Source organism: Nycticebus coucang, chromosome X, assembly GCF_027406575.1.
Source record: "Nycticebus coucang isolate mNycCou1 chromosome X, mNycCou1.pri, whole genome shotgun sequence".
Taxonomy (NCBI): domain Eukaryota; kingdom Metazoa; phylum Chordata; class Mammalia; order Primates; family Lorisidae; genus Nycticebus; species Nycticebus coucang.
This window is the reverse complement of record NC_069804.1, coordinates 55,143,693-55,165,156: the sequence shown is the minus strand read 5'-3', so window position 1 is coordinate 55,165,156 and position 21,464 is coordinate 55,143,693. Positions and strand designations below refer to the sequence as shown.

The 21,464-nt window shown below is 45.2% G+C and overlaps 1 pseudogene; it reads left to right on the top strand.

Moving 5' to 3' along the window:
• Positions 1-5,180: 5,180 nt before the first annotated feature.
• On the top strand, positions 5,181-11,120 carry LOC128578244 (ATP-dependent RNA helicase DDX18-like; annotated as a pseudogene).
• The last annotated feature ends 10,344 nt before the right edge of the window (positions 11,121-21,464 follow it).

Sequence of the window (21,464 nt, the reverse complement as noted above, 5' to 3'; positions counted from 1 at the left end):
AGCGAGTCTCCTGCCTCCACCTCCCAAGTAGCTGGGACTACAGGTGCCCACCACAACACCTGGCTATTTTTTGGTTGCAGCCATCATTGTTTGGTAGGCCTGGGCTAGATTCAAATCCGCCAGCTCAGGTGTATGTGGCTGGTGCCTTAGCCACTTGAGCCACAGGCGCCGAGCCAGGTAAAAATGTCTCAGAATTTCTCTTGTTTCTCCAGCTAACTATGTTCTCCAAAAGATTACCGTGAGAAAATTCTTTAACTTTTTTCCTGTGTAGTGGCCTCAGATGTAAAAATCAATGAGGGAGTTCAGAGCTTTAGACACAAGTGTTTCTAAATCACCCCTAGTCGCTAAGTCACTGATGGAATAGCTGATATCTGAGTTAGAAAAAGGCCATCTGGCGGCGCCTGTGGCTCAGTCGGTGAGGCACCGGCCCCATATACCGAGGGTGGCGGGTTCAAACCGGCCCCAGCTGAATTGCAACCAAAAAATAGCCGGGCGTTGTGGCGGGTGCCTGTAGTCCCAGCTACTCGGGAGGCTGAGGCAAGAGAATCGCTTAAGCCCAGGAGTTGGAGGTTGCTGTGAGCTGTGTGACGCCATGGCACTCTACCGAGGGCCATAAACTGAGACTTGTCGCTACAAAAAAAAGAAAAAGGCCATGGGTACAAACTCCTGACGGGTAAAAACATGACAGTGCTAGAGAGTTGAAACACCTCTAGACTAGGAGAAGAAAGGTAAATTGCTGTCCCTGCTGAGCAGAGAGAAACTGCTATTTATATAGATGAATAAGGAGTTGGCAAGATCGGCAGCCGTGTGACCATTAAGGGATGATTTAGAAAAACCTTCCAGGCTTAGCACCTGTGGCTCAAGTGGCTAAGGCGCCAGCCACATACACCTGAGCTGGTGGGTTCGAATCCAGCCTAGGCCCGCCAAACAACAATGACAGCTGCAACCAAAAAATAGCGGGGCATTGTGGCAGGTGCCTGTAGTCCTAGCTACTTGGGAGGCAGAGGCAGGAGAATCGCTTGAGCCTAGGAGTTGGAGGTTGCTGTGAGCTGTGATGCCACAGCACTCTACCCAGGGCGACAGCTTGAGGCTCTCTCTCAAAAAAAAAAAAAAAAAAAAGAGGGCGGTGCCTGTGGCTCAGTGGGTAGGGCGCTGGCCCCATATACTGAGGGTGGCAGATTCGAACCTGGCCTCTGGCCAAACTGCAACAAAAAAATGGCCGGGTGTTGTGGAAGGCACATGTAGTCCTGACTGCTCTAGAGGTTGAGGCAGGAGAATTGCATAAGCCCGGGAGTTGGAGGTTGCTGTGAGCTGTATGACGCCACAACACTCTACCAAGGGCAATAAAGTGAGACTCTGTCTCCACAAAAAATTTAAAAAAAGAAAAAGAAAAACCAGGGTGGTGCCTGTGGCTCAAAGGAATAGGGCGCCAGCCCCATGTACCGGAGGTGGCAGGTTCAAACCCAGCCCCGGCAAAAAAAAAAAAAAAAACTGCAAAAAGAAAAACCTTCCAATATAGTAACCATGAGATAAAATACAGTTTCCACAGGCCAATTTAATTTATCTCATGATTAATTCCAGAATTCATCTGTTTTCAAGATTGGTCAAATACGGCCATCATAGCAGATAGAGGGGTACAAATCCCCACCCACAGTCCTCCAGTTTTCAAGTCATAACTGGGATTACAGGCTCAGTGCCTGTAGCTCAGAATCAAAGGCACCAGCCACATACACCGGAGCTGGCAGGTTCAAATCCAGCCCGGGCCTGCCAAACGACTACTACAACCAAAAAATAGCTGAGTGTTATGGCGGGCACCTATAGTCCCAGCTACTTGGGAGGCTGAGGTAAGAGAATCGCTTGAGTCCAATAGTTTGAGGTTGCTGTGAGCTATGACACCACAATACTCTACCCAGGGTGACATGAGATTGCACTCGCTGCTCTTGGAATTCCAGCCTGGCTTCTTGTATTTCTAATGTTGAGGGCAGGGGAGGGAGTTTCCTAACTTGTGACATCTGGTAAGCAGTTTCTTATGCTGTATATGCTTCACTCAGTCAAGAAGGCCTCCTCCTGGTGGGCAGTGCCTGTGGCTCAGTGGGTAGGGTGCTGGCCCCATAGACCAAGGGTGGCAGGTTCGAACCTGGCCCTGGCCAAACTGCAACAAAAAAATAGCCGTGCGTTGTGGTGGGCGCCTCTGGTCCCAGTTACTCGGGAGACTGAGGCAAGAGAATCGCCTAAGCCCAGGAGTTGGATGTTGCCGTGAGCTGTGATGCCATGGTACTCTACCGAGGGTGATAAAGTGAGATTCTGTCTCTATAAAAAAAAAAAAAAGGCCTCCTTCTTTATTAAATCATAATAAACCAGTATTGGTAGTACCCTTGAGAAGGTCTAAAACCTCCTCAGGAAATGGTGCTGCTCTTTTTATGTCTGCCTTCTAACATGGCATACCCTCGTCATTTCTTTTTTGCAGTTCTTGGCCAGGGCTGGGTTTGAGCCCGCCACCTCTGGCATATGGGGCCGGTGCCCTACTCCTTTGAGCCACAGGTGCCGCGCCACAATACAGTTTTTTTTTTATCAGTTTCAGATTTCCTGGAATTAATCTTTCTACTTAGCATGCATTTGTAAATGGGGCCTGAAGTTCTTGAATATGGCCATCTGTCTAGAATACCTAGCCCAGGCAGAGTACCTACCTGGTCTCCCGTGACTGACCATTGAGACTTTTTGTGCTTCCTCCTGAGAAGAAGGGTGGACAATATAAGGAGACTTTCCCAATATGCCCCTTGTTCACAGTACACAAGGACTTGTTTCTAAAGACCTTTGGAAGGCTGGGGGTGGTGGCTCATGCCTGTAATCCTAGCACTCTGGGAGGCCACAGTGGGTAGATTGCCTGAGCTCAGAGGTTTGTGACCAGCCTGAGCCAGAGCGAGACCCCCCATCTCTAAAAATAGTCAGGCATTGTAGCAGGCGCCTGTAGTCCCAGCTACTTAGGAGGCTGAGGCAAGAGAATCACTTGAGCCCAAGAGTTTGTGGTTGCCGTGAGCTGTGATGCCATAGCACTCTACTAGGGGTGACAAATTAACACTCTATCTCAAAAGAAAAAAAAAGTTGAGGGCAGTGCCTGTGGCTCAAAGGGGTAGGGCGCCGGCCCCATATGCCAGAGGTGGCAGGTTCAAACCCAGCCCCCGGCCAAAAACTGCAAAAAAAAAGTTGAGTGCCTTTAGTTCAGTGGTTAGGGCATCGGCCACGCACACCAGGTCTGGTGGATTCAAACCCAGCCCCAGCCTGCTAAAACAAAAAATAGCTGGGTACTGTGGTGGGCACCTGTAGTCCCAGCTAGTAGGGAGGCTGAGGCAAAAGAATTGCTTGAGCCCAAGAGTATGAGGTTGCTGTGAGCTATGATGCTATGGCACTCTACTGAGGGTGACAAAGTGAGACTCTGTCTCACAAAAAAAAGCAAAAATAAAAGACCTTTAGAAACTGCAGTTTGCTCCCAGCTTACTGCCTGACATCTGCCTGCTGCCAGTGTTGCTCCTGCAGCAGAAGTTACTGCAGCAACAGCTCCTGGGAGTCCAGGAATTCTCCACAGGCTGCTCACAAGCTGAGGAATATGACCTGTAGGATTTGTCCAGACTAGCTTTTCCATATCACAAGGATTGAGCAACATGTGGATAAAAAGCATCTGCCTTTTCTTCCATGTTTCTAGAAGTTCCCCTGACAAGGTGCTGCCTGTGTTAAAAACTGCAGACATGGCTTGGTGCCTGTAGCTTAAGTGGCTAAGGTGCCAGCCACATACATCGGAGCAAGTGGGTTCGAATCCAGCCCAGGTCCACCAAACAACAATGACAACTACAGGGCGGCACCTGTGGCTCAAAGGACTAGGGCACCAGCTCCATATGCCAGAGGTGGTGGGTTCAAACTCGGCCCCGGCCAAAAACTGCAAAAAAAAAAAAACAATGACAACTACAACCAAAAAATAGGGGTTGTGGTGGGTGCTTGCATGCTTGCAATCCCAGCTACTTGGGAGGATGAGACAAGAGAATCACATAAGCCCAAGAGTTGGAGGTTGATGTGAGCTGTGACACCACGGCAGTCTACCCAGGGTGACAGCTTGAGACTCTGTCTCAAAAGAAAACAAAAACAAAAACTGCAGACACTGAACCTTGAATTTGTGGCAGCAGACATAAGAAGCAGTTTCATTGCCTTTCAGATATAAGTTAGATATTGGGTTGATGGGGCTGCTGCTAGGGCTGAGCATGGTGGCACATATATACAGGTAGACCCTCTTCCGACATTCCAGTCCTCAGCTGGGATATGCTCTCCTCCATCCCCACATGGAGCCTCTTCACCTCTGTGATAACACCACACAGAGGGATCAAGTATCCAACCACTTATAAAGCTATATAAAGGAGGGGGGGTCATCACCAAGTACCTTCTTGCCCCAATTCATTCAGCACATATCTGTGGAACCCCTACTGTGTGTGGGTACAGTAATATAGGGAGAAAGTCACTCATTCAAGATATACTGAGTCACCACTATATGCCAGGGAGGATTTTAGGTGCTGGGAATATAGCCTTGAGCAAAACAAAGATCCTTGCCCTTGTGGAGCTAACATTCCAGTGGGGCTGAGAGGCAATAAACAATAAACAGAAGTAGATATTCTAGGATATTACAAGGTGCTACTACCATGGGGGGGAAAGAAAAAGTACAGCAGGCTCAGTGCCTGTAGCTCAGCGGCTAGGGCACCAGCCACATTCACCAGGGCTGGCAGGTTCAATCCGGCCTGGGCCTGCCAAATAACAATGGCAACTACAAAAAAAAAAAAAAAATATGTGGCGGGCGCCTGTAGTCCCAGCTACTCAGGAGGTTGAGACAAGAGAATTGCCTAAGCCAAGGAATTGGAGGTTTCTGGGAGCTGTGACACCACGGCACTCTACTGAGGGCAATGAAGTGAGACTCTGTCTCTAACGAAAAAAAAAATGGCAACAAAAAAAAAAAAGAAAAAGAAAAAAATGGCAACTACAACAAAAAAATAACCAGGCTTTGTGGCAGGCGACTGTAGTCCCAGTTACTTGGGAGGCTGAGGCAAGAGAATTGCTTAAGCCCAAGAGTTTGAGGTTGCTGTGAGCCGTGATGTCACAGCACTCAGCTGAGGACAACATAGTAAGACTCTGTCTCAAAAAAAAACGAAAAACAAAAAGGAGCTGACAGCAGCATGAATAAGAGTACCAGTCACAGAAGGCCTTACAGGGTGGGGCCAAGGTGCAGGTCCTTCTACAACAAGTCTCACCTGCCCATGAAACTCCTGCCCAAGAAGATCGAGAAGTGGAACCTCAAGTTGCGGCAGCAAAACCTAAAGCTGTAGGGGATCTCAAATGTGAACCTGTCAGAAACTCAAAACAGAGATGTACCTGGAGAAACAGCAGGAAGTAGAAAAGTTTTTAGAAATCCTTAAAATAGTATAATGAAAGTGGGTTTGTCAGAAACCCAAAATGGAGACACGTCTGAAGAAACAGTGGAAAATGTAAAAGTAAAAAAATCCTCCTAGAAAAGTATATCTACCATATTAATCAATGGACAAGCAGTGATGATGCAGTCTCCCAATTCAGAATCAAAAAAGAAAATGAAGAAGAAGAGAAAAATGGTGAATGATGCTGGGCCTGATGTAAAAACAAACAAATAAACAAACAAAAAACTGAAAACAAAAGGAAGTCTGAAGAAGAAAGTGCTAGGGCACATAAAGAAACAGAAAACAACTCGGAGAAGCCAGATAATGAGGAAGGCGATGGTGAAGTCCCCAGCCTGCCTGTGGGCAGGAGCTTTTTTATTTTTCCTTTTTTTTTTTATTAAATCATAGCTGTGTACATTAATGTGATCATGGGGCACCATACACTAGTTTCATAGACCATTTGACACATTTTCATCACACTGGTTAACATAGCCTTCCTGGCATTTTCTTAGTTATTGTGCTAAGACATTTACATTCCACATTTACTAAGTTTCACATATACCCTTGTAAGATGCTTCTCATCAGGACTTTTTTTTTATTGTTAAATCATAGCTGTGTACATTAGTGCAATCACCTGTACCCATTCTAAGATGCACCATAGATGTGGCCCCTCCCTCCACCAAAACCTCCCCCCTCCCTTCCCCTTCCTTGGCCCTTTCCCCATAGTCTTGTGCTATAGTTGGGTTATAGTCTTCATGTGAAAGCTATAATTTAGCTTCATAGTAGGGCTGAGTACATTGGATACTTTTTCTTCCATTCCTGAGATACTTTGCTAAGAAGAATATGTTCCAGCTCCATCCATGTAAACATGAAAGAGGTAAAGTCTCCATCTTTCTTTAAGGCTGCATAGTATTCCATGGTATACATGTACCACAATTTGCTAGTCCATTCGTGGGTCGATGGGCACTTGGGCTTCTTCCATGACTTAGCAATTATGAATTGGGCTGCAATAAACATTCTGGTACAGATGTCTTTGTTATATTGTGAATTTTGGTCTTCTGGGTATAAACCTAGTAAAGGAATTATAGGATTGAATGGCAGGTCTATTTTTAGGTATCTAAGTATTCTCCAAACATCCTTCCAGAAGGAACGTATTAGTGTGCATTCCCACCAGCAGTGTAGAAGTGTGCCCTTTCCTCCACATCCACGCCAACATTTCTGGTTTGGGGATTTTGTTATGTGGGCTACTCTTACTGGGGTTAGGTGATATCTCAGAGTAGTTTTGATTTGCATTTCTCTGATGATTAAGGGTAATGAGCTTTTCTTCATGTGTTTGTAGATCTTGCATCAGTCTTCTTAAGAGAAGTTTCTCTTCAAGTCCCTTGCCCACCCTGAGATGGGGTCACGTGTTCTTTTCTTGTTAATACGTTTGAGTTCTCTGTGGATTCTGGTTATTAGATCTTTATCGGAGGTATAACCTGCAAATATTTTCTCCCATTCTGAGGGCTGTCTGCTTGCTTTACTCACTATGCAGAAGAGTAAAGCTTCATAGCTGTGCAGAAGCTTTTTAGTTTGATCAGGTCCCAGTAGTGTATTTTTGATACTGCTTCAATTGCCTGGGGAGTCCTCCTCATAAAATATTCACCCAGGCTGATTCCTTCAAGAGTTTTCCCTGCACTTTCTTCAAGTATTCTTATAGTTTCATGTCTTAAGTTTAAATCTTTTATCCAGTGAGAGTCTATCTTAGTTAATGGTGAAAGGTGTGGGTCCAGTTTCAGTCTTCTACAGGTTGCCAGCCAGTTTACCCAGAACCATTTGTTAAATAGGGAATCTTTTCCCCACTGAATGTTTTTAATTGGCTTGTCAAAGATCAAATAACGGTAAGTAGCTGGATCCATCTCTTGGTTCTCTATTCTGTTCCAGACATCTACTTCTCTGCTTTTGTGCCAGTACCATGCTGTTTTGATCACTATGGATTTATAGTACAGTCTCAGGTCTGGTAGCATGATTCCTCCTGCTTTGTTTTTATTGCTCAGTAATGTTTTGGCTATTCGAAGTTTTTTCTGATTCCATATAAAACGAAGTATTATTTTTTCCAGATCTTTAAAATATGACAATGGAGCTTTAATAGGAATTGCATTAAAGTTATATATTGCTTTGGGCAGTATGGACATTTTAACAATGTTGATTCTTCCCAGCCATGAGCATGGTATGTTTTTCCATCTGTTAACATCTTCGGCTATTTCTTTTCTTAGAGTTTCATAGTTCTCTTTGTAGAGATCTTTCACGTCCTTTGTTAGGTATACTCCCAAATATTTCATCTTCTTTGGCACTACTGTGAAAGGAATAGAGTCCTTGACTGTTTGTTCAGCTTGGTTATTGTTGGTATATATAAAGGCTACAGATTTATGGGTGTTGATTTTGTAGCCTGAGACATTGCTATATTCCTTGATCACTTCTAAAAGTTTTGTAGTAGAATCCCTAGTCTTTTCCAGATATATGATCATATCATCTGCGAAGAGTGAAAGTTTGATCTCTTCTGACTCTATGTGGATACCCTTGATCGCCTTTTCTTCCCTAATTGCAATGGCTAAAACTTCCATTACAATGTTAAAGAGCAATGGAGACAATGGGCAACCTTGCCTGGTTCCTGATCTAAGTGGAAATGATTTCAATTTAACTCCATTCAATACAATATTGGCTGTGGGTTTGCTGTAGATGGCCTCTATTAGTTTAAGAAATGTCCCTTCTAATAGCCGGGCGTTGTGGCGGGTGCCTGTAGTCCCAGCTGCTCGGGAGGCTGAGGCAAGAGAATTGCGTAAGCCCAAGAGTTAGAGGTTGCTGTGAGCAGTGTGACGCCACGGCACTCTACCCGAGGGCGGTACAGTGAGACTCTGTCTCTACAAAAAATAAATAAATAAATAAATAAAAGAAATGTCCCTTCTATACCAATTTTCTTAAGTGCTCTGATCAGGAAGGGATGCTGGATATTATCAAAAGCTTTTTCTGCATCAATTGAAAGAATCATATGGTCTTTATTTTTAAGTTTGTTTATGTGTTGAATTACATTTATAGATTTACGTATATTGAACCAGCCTTGAGACCCTGGGATAAATCCGACTTGGTCATGGTGTATAATTTTTTTGATGTGTTGTTGGATTCTGTTTGTTAGGATCTTTTGAGTGTTTTAGCATCTATATTCATTAGTGATATTGGTCATCAGGAGTTTTTGAGGACACTTCATTTGCTTCTCTAACTGATCTTGCAGTGAAAACACTCTGAAGACAATGAAAGAAATGGGCTTTACAAACATGACAAAAATTCTTTTTTTTTCAGTTTTTTATTTTGGTCGGGGCCGGGTTTGAACCCACCACCTCTGGTATACGGGGCTGGCGCCCTACTCCTTAAGCCACAGGCACTGCCCCCAACATGACTAAAATTCAACATAAAAGTATCAAACCAAGGCTCGGTGCCCGAAGCACAGTGGTTAGGGCGCTGGCCACATACACCTGGGCTGGAGGGTTCAAACCTGGCCTGGGCCTGCTAAACAAAAATGACAACTACAGTAATAGCCGGGCATAGGCTAGGCGCCTGTAGCTCAAGCCGCTAAGGTGCCAGCCACATTCACCAGAGTTGGCAGGTTCGTAACTAGCCCGGGTCTGCCAAACAACAATGACAACTACAACCAAAAAATAGCCGGGCATTGTGGCAGGCACCTGTAGTCCCAGCTACTTGGGAGGCTGAGGCAAGAGAATTGCTTAAGCCCAAGAGTTGGAGGTTGCTGTGAGCTGTGATGCCATAGCACTCTACCCAGGGCGACAGCTCAAGGCTGTGTCTCAAAACAAACAAAAAAAAAATTAGCCAGGCCTTGTGGTGGGTGCCTGTAGTCCCAAATACTTGGTAGGCTGAGGCAAGAGAATCACGTAAGCCCAGGTGTTTGAGGTTGCTGTGAGCCGTGACACCTTAGCACTTTACCGAGGGTGACATAGTGAGACTCTGTCTCAAAAAAAAAAAAAAAAAAGAAAGTATCAAACCACTTCTGGAAGGCAGGGATCTTCTAGCAGCTGCAAAAACAGTCAATAACAAAACTCTGGCTTTTCTCATCCCTGCAGTGGAACTCGTTGTGAAGTTAAAGTTCATGCCCAAGAATGGAACAGGAGTCCTTATTCTCTCACCAACTAGAGACCTGGCCATGCAGATTTTTGGTGTTCTTAAGGAGCTGATGACTCACCATGTGCATACAAATGGATTGGTAATGGGTGGCAGTAACATATCTGCTGAAGCACAGAAACTCGCTAACGGGATCAACATCATTGTGGCCACACCAGATCTTCTCCTGGACCACCTGCAGAATACCCCTGAGTTTATGTATACAAATCTACAGTGTCTGATTATTATTTTTTTTTTCTTGAGACATCTCACTATGTTGCCCTCCGTAGAGTGCCGTGGTGTCTCAGCTTACAGAAACCTCAAACTCTTGGGCTTAAGCGATTCTCTTGCCTCAGCCTCCCAAGTAGCTGGGACTACAGGTGCCCGCCAGGACGCCTGGCTATTTTTTGTTGCAGTTGCATTGTTGTTTAGCAGGCCCCCCGGCTGGGTTTGAACCTGCCAGCCTCGATGCATGTGGCCCGCACGTAACCACTGTGCTACGGGTGCAGATCCTACAGTGTCTGGTTATTGATAAGGCTGATTGTATCTTGGATGTTGGGTTTGAAGAAGAATTAAAGCATATTATTAAACTTCTGCCAACACGCAGACAGACTATGCTCTTTTCTGGCACACAAACTCAAAAAGTTGAAGATCTAGCAAGGATTTCTCTCAAAAAGGAGCCAGTATGTGTATGTTGATGTTGATGATGATAAAACTAATGCAACAGTGGATAGTCTTGAGCAGGGATATGTTGTTTGTCCCTCTGAAAAGAGATTCCTACTACTCTTTACATTCCTTAAGAACTGGAAGAAGAAACTGATGGTCTTCTTTTCATCTTGTAAGTCCGTGAAATACCACTACAAGTTGCTGAACTACATTGATTTGCCTCCCTTGGCCATTCATGGAAAGCAGAAGCAAAATAAGCATACTATCACATTCTTCAAATTCTGCAATGCAGATTCAGGGATTTTGTTATGTACAGATGTGGTAGCAAGAGGGCTGGATATTCCTGAAGTCGACTGGATTGTTCAGTATGACCCTCCAGATGACCTGCCTAAGGAATATATTCATCTCGTGGGTAGAACAGCCAGAGGTCTGAATGGAAGAGGGCCTGCTTTACTCATTTTGTACCCAGAAGAATTGGGTTTCCTTCATTACTTGAAACGATCCAAGGTTCCATTAAGTGAATTTGACTTTTCCTGGTCTCAGCGTGAACAATTGACTGAAAAGAACTACTTTCTTCATAAGTAAGCCCAGGAAGCATATAAGTCATAGATTCGAGCCTATGACTCCCAATCTCCAAAACAGATCGTTAATGTCCATAACTTAAATTTGCCTCTAGTTGCTTTGATCTTTGGTTTCAAGGTACCTCCTTTTGTTGATCTGAACGTGAACAGCAATGAAAGCAAGCATAAAAAGAGAGGAGGCATTGGTTTTGGCTACCAGAAGACCAAAAAGGTTGAGAAGTCAAAACTCTTTAAATATATTAGCAAGAAATTATCTGACAGCAGGCAGTTCTCACACTGAAGACACAACTTCCTTTCATCTTGAATAGCTTTGTCCTGAAGTGAATTTTTTTTTCTTGCTCTAACAAAGGAATTTTTGTAGCCTTAGAATTTGGACTTATGTAACGAGAATATGAATTGACCTAGGTTGGAAGCACTGAGCACTGTTATTTTTTTTTCATTAAGTCTCTTTTATTTCGGAGATATAAAATAGACTTTAAATTTTCTTGGTTACCTAAGCACAAGGCAAGGAATCTCTCTGGTGTTTTTTGCTGATGATATCCTATTTTAATTTTATTTAATTTTATTTAGTTTTGTTGTTGTTGCAGTGTTTGGCCAGGCCAGTTTTAGAACCTGCCACCTCCGGCATATGGGGCTGGCGCCCTACTCCTTGAGCCACAGGCACCGCCCTCCTATTTTAATTTTAAATATACACAAAATTATGTTGGTTTTTGTTGTTGTTGTTGTTGTTTGTTTTTGTAGAGACAGAGTCTTACTTTATTGCCCTCGGTAGAGTGCCGTGGTGTCACACTGCTCACAGCAACCTCTAACTCCTGAGCTTAGGCGATTCTCTTGACTTCTGAGTAGCTGGGACTACAGGCGCCCGCCACAATGCTCGGCTATTTTGTTGTTGTTGTTGTTGTTGCAGTTTGGCCGGGGCTGGGTTTGAACCCGCCACCCTTGGTATATGGGGCCAGCACCCTACCCACTGAGCCACGGGTGCTGCCCTAATATAATTTTTTTATACTTTTTTTGAGCCACAGTCTCACTATGTCACCCTTGGTAGAGTGCTATGGTGTCACAGCTCACAGCAACCTCAAACTCTTGGGGTTAAGCAATTCTCTTGCCTCAGCCTCCCAAGTAGCTAGGACTACAGGCACCCACCACAATGCTTGGCTAATTTTTTTATACCTTTAAAAAAAATAAAAGAAGAAGGCCTTAAGGAAAAGCTGCCGTTAAGCAAAGATACGAAGGAAGCAAAGAAGAATCATGTACCTAAATGGAGAAAGAGTGGTCCAGACAGAGTGAAAAGGCTCTGGAGTAGCTGATGTGCTTGAGGAATAGTGAGGCAGCCAGGGTGGCTACAGGGGAATAAATGAGGGAGAAAGTGGAAGGAAATCAGGTCAGGTGGTGGTGTGCAGTAGGTCCACTGTATGGATTTTGGCTTTTGTTCTGCCTGAAGTGGGAATTAGGAGAAGCTTCATTGCAAGCACTGCCAAACACCCACGGCAGATCACCCCTCTTGCCATGCACACTGCTTTACCAAATACATTTGTCCTTTTGGCACAGTGATTTTCAACTGGTGTGCTGTGAGAATGTTAGGTGTGCCAAGAAAATTTTTAAAGATCATTAATTAAATTATTTTGAAAGAAGTTCAAAGCACAGTAAGCATGTTCCTTTTTGTTACTCTTTTTTAATTTATTTTATTTTTATTTAGTTATTTATTTTTGAGGCAGAGTCTCACTATGTCACCCTCGGTAGAGTGCTCTGGCATCGCAGCTCACAGCAACCTCAAACTCTTGGGCTTAAGCGATTCTCTTGCCTCAGCCTCCCAAGTAGCTAGGACTACAGGCACCCGCCACACCTGGCGATTTTTTTTTTGTTGCAGTTGTCATTGTTGCTTAGCAGGACCTGGCCAGGTTCAAACCCGCCAGCCTCAGTGTACGTGGCTAGCACCCTAACCACTGAGCAATGGGCACCAAGCCTTTTTTTTTTTTTTTTTTTTTGTAGAGACAGAGTTTCACTTTAATGCCCTCGGTACAGTGCCGTGGCATCACACAGATCACAGCAACCTCCAACTCCTGGGCTTAAGCGATTCTCCTGCCTCAGCCTCCCGAGTAGCTGGGACTACAGGCGCCCGCCACAACGCCCGGCTATTTTTTGTTGCAGTTTGGCCGGGGCTGGGTTTTGAACCCGCCACCCTCGGTATATGGGGCCAGCACCCTGCTCACTGAGCCACAGGTGCCGCCCCAAGCCCTTTTTTTTAAAATCAACATAATTTAAGTGTGCCGAAGAAGTTCTAACTATAGGTTCAAGTGTGTTGTGAAATAAAAAAAGGTTGAAAATTCCTGCTTTGGTGCTTTGGGTGATCTGGCCTATTTCCACTGGTGAAAACTTACTTTTCGGCTTGGTGCCTATAGCTCAATGGCTAGGGCACTGGCTGCTTGCACCAAGGCTGGTGAGTTTGAGCCCAACCCCAGGCCTGTCAGACAATGACAAATACAACAACAAAAAAATAGCTGGGCATTGTGGTGGGTGCCTATAGTCCCAGCTACTTGGGAGGCTGAGGCAAGAGAATCGCTTGAACCCAAGAGTTTGAGGTTGCTGTGAGCTGTGATGCCACGGTACACTACTCAAGGTGAAAGCTTGAGATTCTGTCTCAAAAAAAAAAAATATTTTTCTGCCATCCTGTAATCCTAGCACTCTGGGAAGCTGAAATGGGAGGATCACTCATGCTCAGATATTCCAAATCAGCCTGAGCAAGAGCAAGAACCTCTCTACTAAAAATAGAAAAATTTGCAGGGAGTGGTGGCTCACACCTGTACTTCTCACACTCTGGGAGGCTGAGGCGGGTGGATTGCTTGAGCTCACGAGTTCAATACCAGCCTAAGCAAGAGTGAGACCGTATCTCTACTAAAAAATAGAAAAACTGAGGCAGGAGGATCGCTTGAGCCTGAGTTGGAGGTTGCTGTGAACTATGATGCTGTGGCACTCTACCTAGGGCTACAGCTTGAGACTCTATCTCCAAAAAAATAATAATAATAAATAAAACTTAATAAAAATAGAAAAATTAGCCAGACATCATGGTGAGTGCCTGTAGTCAGTCCTAGCTACTTGTGAGGTTGAGGCAGGAAGATCACTTTAACCCAGGAGTGTGAGGTTACTGTGAGCTAGGTTGACACCATGACACTCTGGCCTGGGCAAGAGAGTGAGATTGTCTCAACAGCAACCACCACCAAAAACAAAAAGGAAACTGATTTTCCCATTGGCTGCTAAGCAAGGCTGCTAGAACTACCTATAAGGCGTACCACACCATCAATGCCAATTTGGGTGCTTGCCTTAAATTTGTTTTGTTTTAGGGTGGCACCTGTGGCTCAAAGGAGTAGGGCGCCAGCCTCATATGCTGGAGGTGGCAGGTTTAAACCCAGCCCCGGCCAAAAAAATTTTTTTTTTCCTTTGGTCACCCTTGGTAGAGTGCCATGGCATCTTAGCTCACAGCAACCTCAAACACTTGGGTTCAAGCAATTCTCTACTTCAGCCTCGTGATTAGCTGGGACTACAGGCACCCGCCGTGGCACCGGGGCTACTTTTTGGAAACCAGAGTCTAACTCTTGCTCAGGTTGGTCTCAATCCAGTCAGCTCAGACAATCCACTTGCCTCAGCCTCCCAAGTGCTGGGATTACAGGTGGGAGCTATTGCGCCAGCTATTTTTTTTTTTTTTTTTTTTTGCAGTTTTTGGCCAGGGCCACTGCGCCGTCCTGTTTTATAAACTTTGAGAAAGTATGTACTTGGCCTGGGAGGAGGTAACTCACGCCCCTAATCCCAACACTCTGAGAGGCTGAGGCAGGTAGATTGCTTGAGATCAGAAGTTTGAGACCAGCCTGAGCAAGAGTGAGACCTCGTCTCTACTAAAAGTAGTAAAACTGGCTTGGCGCCAGTAGCTCAGTGGTTAGGAAGCCAGCCACATGCACCCGCCAGGGCTGGTGGGTTCAAACCTGGCCCAAGCTTGCTAAACAACAATGACAACGACGACAACAAAATAGGCTCCGTGCCCGTAGCACAGTGGTTACAGTGCCAGCCACATACGCCGAGGCTGATGGGTTCAAAGCCAGCCCATGCCAGCTAAACAACAATGACAACAGCAACAAAAAATAGCCGGGCATTGTGGCAGGCATCTGTAGTCCCAGTAACTTGGGAGGCTGAGGCAAGAGAATTGCTTAAGCCCAGGAGTTTGAGGTTGCTGTGAGCTGTGACACCACAGCACTCTACCGAGGGCAACAGCTTGAGACTCTGTCTCAAAAAAAAAAAAAAAAATGCTCGGCGCCTGTGGCTCAAGCAGCTAAGGTGCCAGCCACATACACCTGAGCTGGCAGATTCGAATCATGCCCGGGGCCGCCAAACAACAATGACGGCTGCACCCAAAACATAGCCAGCCATTCTGAACAGGCACCTGTAGTCCCAGCTACTTGGGAGGCAGACCAGGAGAATCGCTTGAGTCCAGGAGCTGGAGGTTGCTGTGAGCTGTGATGTCACAGCACTCTACCCAGGGTGACAGCTTGAGGCTCTGTCTCGAAAAAAAAAAAAAAAAGCCAGGCATTGTGGTGGGCACCTGTGGTCCAAGGTACTTGGGAGGCGGAGGCAGGAGAATTGCTGAAGCCCAAGAGTTTGAGGTTGCTGTGAGCTGTGACGCCACAGTACCCTATGGAGGGCGACAACTTGAGACTGTCTCAAAAAAAAAATATATATATATATATATAACTAGAAAATAATTGTTAGTGGCGCTGTAATCACTGTGCTATTGGTGCCAAGCCAGTATATATATATTTTTTTTTTTTTGTGGTTTTTTTGGCCGGGGCTGGGTTTGAACCCACCACCTCCAGCATGTGGGACTGGCGCCCTACTCCTTGAGCCACAGGCACCACCCGCCAAGCCAGTATTTTTTATTTTTTAAGACAGAGTCTCACTATGTTGCCCTCGGTATAGTGCCATCTCGTCACAGCTCACAGCACCCTCAAACTCTTGAGCTTAAGCAATTGTCTTGCCTCAGCCTCCCAAGTAGCTGGGACTACAGGCGCCCACCACAAGCCCAGCTATTTTTTTGTTGTTGTTGCAGTTTGGCAGGGCTGGGTTCAAACCAGCCACCCTCAGTATATGGGGCCGGTGCCCTACCCACTGAGGCACAGGTGCCACAGCAATGCTTTTTGTTGCAGTTGTCACTGTTGTTTTAGCAGGCCTGGGCTGGGTTTGAACCTGGCAGCCTCAGTGTATGTGGCCGGCGCCCTAACCACTGAGCAACGAGTGCCGAGCCTGGAAAACAAAATTATTTGGCATCTGGTAGCCTAGCCTCAGCAGTAACTACCTATTGGTTTGATCAGCTGTCACAAATAGCTGAACACTTTAGGCCTTCGTACCCCACTCTTGGTTCATTCATTTAGGACAGCCAAAGTGAATTGGATCTCAAACTGGGACTTTACCAAAAAATGAGAGATCTGTCTAGCTTTAATACAGGGGGATTGGCCAGACGTGCTGGCTCACACCTGTAATCCTAGCACTCTGGGAGGCCAAGGCGGGGGGGATTGCCTAAGCTCAGCAGTTCAATACTAGCCTCAGCAAGAGTGAGACCCCATCTCAAAAAATAGCCCGGTGCAGTGGTGGGCACCTGTATTCTCAGCTACTCAGGAGGCTGAGGCAAGAGGATCACTTGAGCCCAAGAGTTTGAGGTTGGTGTGAGCTGTGTTGCCATGACACTCTACCAAGGGCGATAAACTTAGACTCCGTCTTTTTTTTTTTTTTTTTGATACTCCATCTCTAAAGAGAAAATACAGGGGGATTGTCCTGATGACTTCCTGAGGCACCTCTCTTCCATCAGATGCCTATTGAACATCTACTGCATATACTGCATAGTGGGCACTTTGTATATACCATCTCATTTAACCCTCACGACAAATCCACAAGGTAGCTCTTTTTATCCACATTTTACTAGAGGAATCTGAGATTCAGAGAACTTAAGTGACTTGTTTCCTCAAGGCCACATGGGCAGCAAAAATAAAGCCGAACTGTGTCCTCAGAAATCTGGCCCCCAGATCTTGTATCCTTTCACCCCATTTATCAAATTCCTGTCCAGCCTTCAGATCTCTCTCTTTTTTTTTTTCTTGAGACAGAGTCTCACTATGTTACCCTCAGTAGAGTGCTGTAGCTTCACAGCTCACAGCAACCTCAAACTCTTGGGCTCAAGTGATTCTCTTGCCTCAGCCTCTCAAGCTGAGAGGCTCACAATGCCCGGCTATTTTTTTTTTTTTTTGTAGTTGTCATTGTTGTTTAGCAGGCCCAGCCCGGGCTCAAATCCGCCAGCCCCGTTGTATGTGGCTGGTGCCCTAGCCACTGAGCTATGGGCGCTGAGCCAGCCTTCAGATCTCCCCCCAACCCCCGGCCCGAGACAGAGCCTCAAGCTGTCACCCTGGGTAGAGTGCTGTGGCATCATAGTTCACAGCAACCTCCAACTCCTGGGCTTAAGCGATTCTCTTGCCTCAGCCTCCCAAGTAGCTGGGACTATAGGCACCTGCCACAACACCTGGCTAGTTTTTGGTTGTAGTTGTCATTGTTGTTTGGTGGGCCCGGGCTGGATTCGAACCCGCCAGCTCTGGTGTATGTGGCTGGCGTCTTAGCCATTTGAGCTTCAGGCACCGAGCCAGCCTTCAGATCTTAAGTGAGACTTTGTTTTCCACAGGACTCCTTCCTTGACCCCAAGTTCAGATTCTCCCATGGCTCCTGGAGTTATCCCATGAAAGCCCAGAAACCCCTTCTCTGTAACTGCTAAGTGGGTAAGAGACTTCCCAGTCTTATTTCACAGTTTCAGGTGTGTAGTAGACATTCAGGAAATAGCTCTTGGATAGGCAAAGGTGTAAATGATGCACTCCAAAGGCTTCCGCAAACCCCAAAGTCTTCCCCTAACACACATCTGCCTCATCACATCAGTCCAGGCTGGTGCTCAGCCCCCAAGGGATAAGGATATAATACAAAAAAGAATGAGTCCATACTTGTGGAATTTTGGAGAACACTCAGGGATCTAAAAATTGACCTACCATTGGATCCTGCAATTCCTGTACTAGGAGTATATCCAAAAGACCAAAAATCACTTTGATATTTGAACCAGATTATTCCCTGCAGCTCAATTTGTGATAGTCAAGTCATGGAAGAAGCCCAAGTGCCCATCGACCCATGAATGGATTAATAAATTGTAGTATATGTATGCCATGGAATACTATGCAGCCTCTTTTTTTTTTTTTTTTTTTTTGTAGAGACAGAGTCTCACTTTACCGCCCTCGGTAGAGTGCCATGACGTCACATAGCTCACAGCAACCTCCAAGCTTTTGGGCTTACACGATTCTCTTGCCTCAGCCTCCCAAGCAGCTGGGACTACAGGCACCTATCACAACGCCCGGCTATTTTTTGGTTGCAGTTTGGCCGAGGCCGGGTTTGAACCCGCTACCCTCGGTATATGGGGCCGGCGCCCTACTCACTGAGCCACAGGTGCCACCCCTATGCAGCCTCTTTTATGTTTACATGGAGGGACCTGGAACATATTCTTTGAGGAAAGTATCTCAAGAATGGAGGAAAAAGTATCCAATGTACTCAGTACTTCTATGAAACCAGCTTATATATACTCATGCTTTCTTATGAAAGATAGAACACAACTATAGCCCAGGATGAAGGAGAGAAATGGAGTGGGAAGGGAGGGGAGAGGGGAGGTTTGATGGAGGGAGGGTAAATGGTGGGACCACACCTATGGAGCATATTGCAAGGGTACAAGTCAAATCTGTCAAGTGTAGGACATAAATGTCTTAACACAATAATCAAGTAAATGAGGTGAAAGCTATGTTGATTGGTTTGATGTAAGTACGTCAGATTGTATAAAAAAATCAACACATTGTGCCCCACATATGCATAAATGTATTCATGGTCTATGTGTTTATGATTTAATAAAAAAATAATAAAATAAAAAAGAAAGAAAAAGAAAGAAAAAATGAGAGAAAGACTTAGCAAGAACAAAAATACATTGGGTGATATTTCAAAAACATCACAGTGATAAAATAGGGCTCTACTGTAGGAATGGATTATAATTTATTTAACTGGCTTCCTGCTTATTTCTGGTCTTTCCTTACAAATTCCACGCTCATGAGTACCAATGAGCCACATATATAAGAAAACCTGTAAACTAAATGCTTATAAGTGGAATCACTGAGTCAAAAGATAGCTATTGTAATAAATATGGCCAGATTGCTCTTCAAAAGAGATACAATTTACATCTCCATCGATTTTGCCAGAGAATGCCTATCCTCCTTATATTTTTGCCAATAATGTTTTGTCAAACTTTGATTTTTTTTCCAAACTGGCAGATTAAAAAGTGGAATTGTAACTCGCATTATCACGTGTTCATAACTCATTTCTCACCCTACAAACTTCCTGTATATTGGCTTTGTCCATTCTCCTACTAGCATTTTTTATTCATTTGTAGACTCTCCACATAAGAAAATTAGCCCTCTGTGAAATGTGTTTTACATACTTTGTCTCATCCTCTTAAAATAAAACTTTGCTTACAATATTTTCTCGTCTTCTAGCTAACTTTTATGTAATCAAACTTACAGCTTCTGTATTTTGGTTTTGCTTGAGAAGTTTTTCCCTCCTGCAAGAATGCTAAAAAAAAAAAAAAGAAAGACAATCCAGGCTTGGCACCTGTGGCTCAGCGCCTAGGCGCCAGCCACATACACTAGGGCTGGTGGGTTCAAACCCAGCCCGGGCCTGCCAAACAACAACAAAATAGCCGGGCCTCTTGGCAGGTGCCTATAATCCAAGCTACTTAGGAAGCTGAACCAAAAGAATCACTTAAGCCGGAGAGTTTGAGGTTGCTATGAGCTGTGATGCCATTACATTCCACCCAGCGACATAGTAAGACTGTTTCCAAAAAAAAGGACAATCCAGAAAACAATCAATGATCATGCAATGTGTACTGGGCTGGAGAAGAGGTGAGTAATACTATAGGAATCAAGAGAGGGAGGTGCTATGTTCTGAATGTTTGTGTTCCCCCAAAATTCATGTTGAAACTACTCCTCAGGAGGCGGCGCCTGTGGCTCAGTGAGTAGGGTGCTGGCCCCATATGCCGAGTGTGGCAGGTTCAAACCCAGCCCCGGCCAAACTGCAACAAAAAAAAAAAAAAGAAAGAAACTACTCCTCAATGCAATCATATTAGAAGGTGGATCTTTGGGGGATAATTGGTCTGAGGACTGAGCCCTCACAAATGGGATTTGTGCCTTTATAAAAATAGACACAGAGGGTGGCGCCTGTGGCTCCAAGGAGTAGGGCACCAGCCCCATATGCCCGAGGTGGCGGGTTCAAACCCAGCCCCAGCCAAAAACTGCAAAAAAAAAATAATAATAATAATAGAATAAATAAAAATAAATACAGAAAGCTCCCCTGTCCCATCTATGTGAAGACACAGCAAGAAGGCAACATCTATGAACCAGGACACTGACTCTGTAGCACCTTAATTTTGAACTTCCTAGCATCTAAATCTACTGTGATAAATTTCTGCTGTTTATAAGCCACTTTTTTGAGGCAAGGTCTTGCTATATTGCCTAGGATAGAGTATAGCTGATGATTACTCACTGCAACCTCAAACTCCTGGGTTGAAGTATCTTCCTGCCTCAGTCTCCCAAGCAGCTGGAACTACAGCCACCCACCACCATGCCCAGTTAATTTTTCTATTTTTTGTAGAGATGGGATCTTGCTCCTGCTCAGGCTGTTTCCAAACTCCTGTCCGTAAGCAATGCGTCTACCTCAGCTTCCCAAGGTGGTAGGATTACAGGCATGAGCCACCATGCCTGGTCACTATGGCATTTTGTTACGGCAGCCCAAAGGACTGGCAAGAGGGAAGGAGGGCAGCCAAGGGAAGGAAAATCAACTGATGTCATTACAAGGAAGACAAATAAAGTTTAGTTAGTCCTCCAATACACTTCCCAATTGAAATATGAGAACAATCAAATTATTTTTCTATGATGAAAAGATATAGGCCCAGTGCCCATTGTACAGTGGTTACAGTGCTAGCCACATACACTGAGGCTGGCGGATTCAAATCCAGCTAAGCAACAATGACAACTGCAACAGAAAAATAGCTGGGCATTGTGGCTGGTGCCTGTAGTCTCAGATACTTGGGAGGCCGAGGCAAGAGAAGCACTTAAGCCCAAGAGTTTGAGGCTGTGTGAGCTGTGAAGCCACGGCACTCTACCGAGGGTGACATAGTGAGACTCTGTCTCAAAAAAAAAAGGGCAGGACCTGTGGCTCAGAGAGTAGGGCGCCGGCCCCATATACTGAGGGTGGTGTGTTCGAACCCAGCCCCAACCAAAATGCAACAACAACAAATAATAATAATAACCAGGCGATGTGGCAGGCACCTGTAATCCCAGCTACTTGGGAGGCTGAGGCAACAGAATCACTAATGCCCAAGAGCTCGAGGTTGCTGTGAGCTGTGACATGATGCCACAGCACTCTACTAAGGACGACAAAGTGAGACTCTGTCTCTCTAAAAAAAAAAAAAAGAAAGAGGACGGCACCTGTGGCTCAGTGAGTAGGGCGCCGGCCCCATATGCTG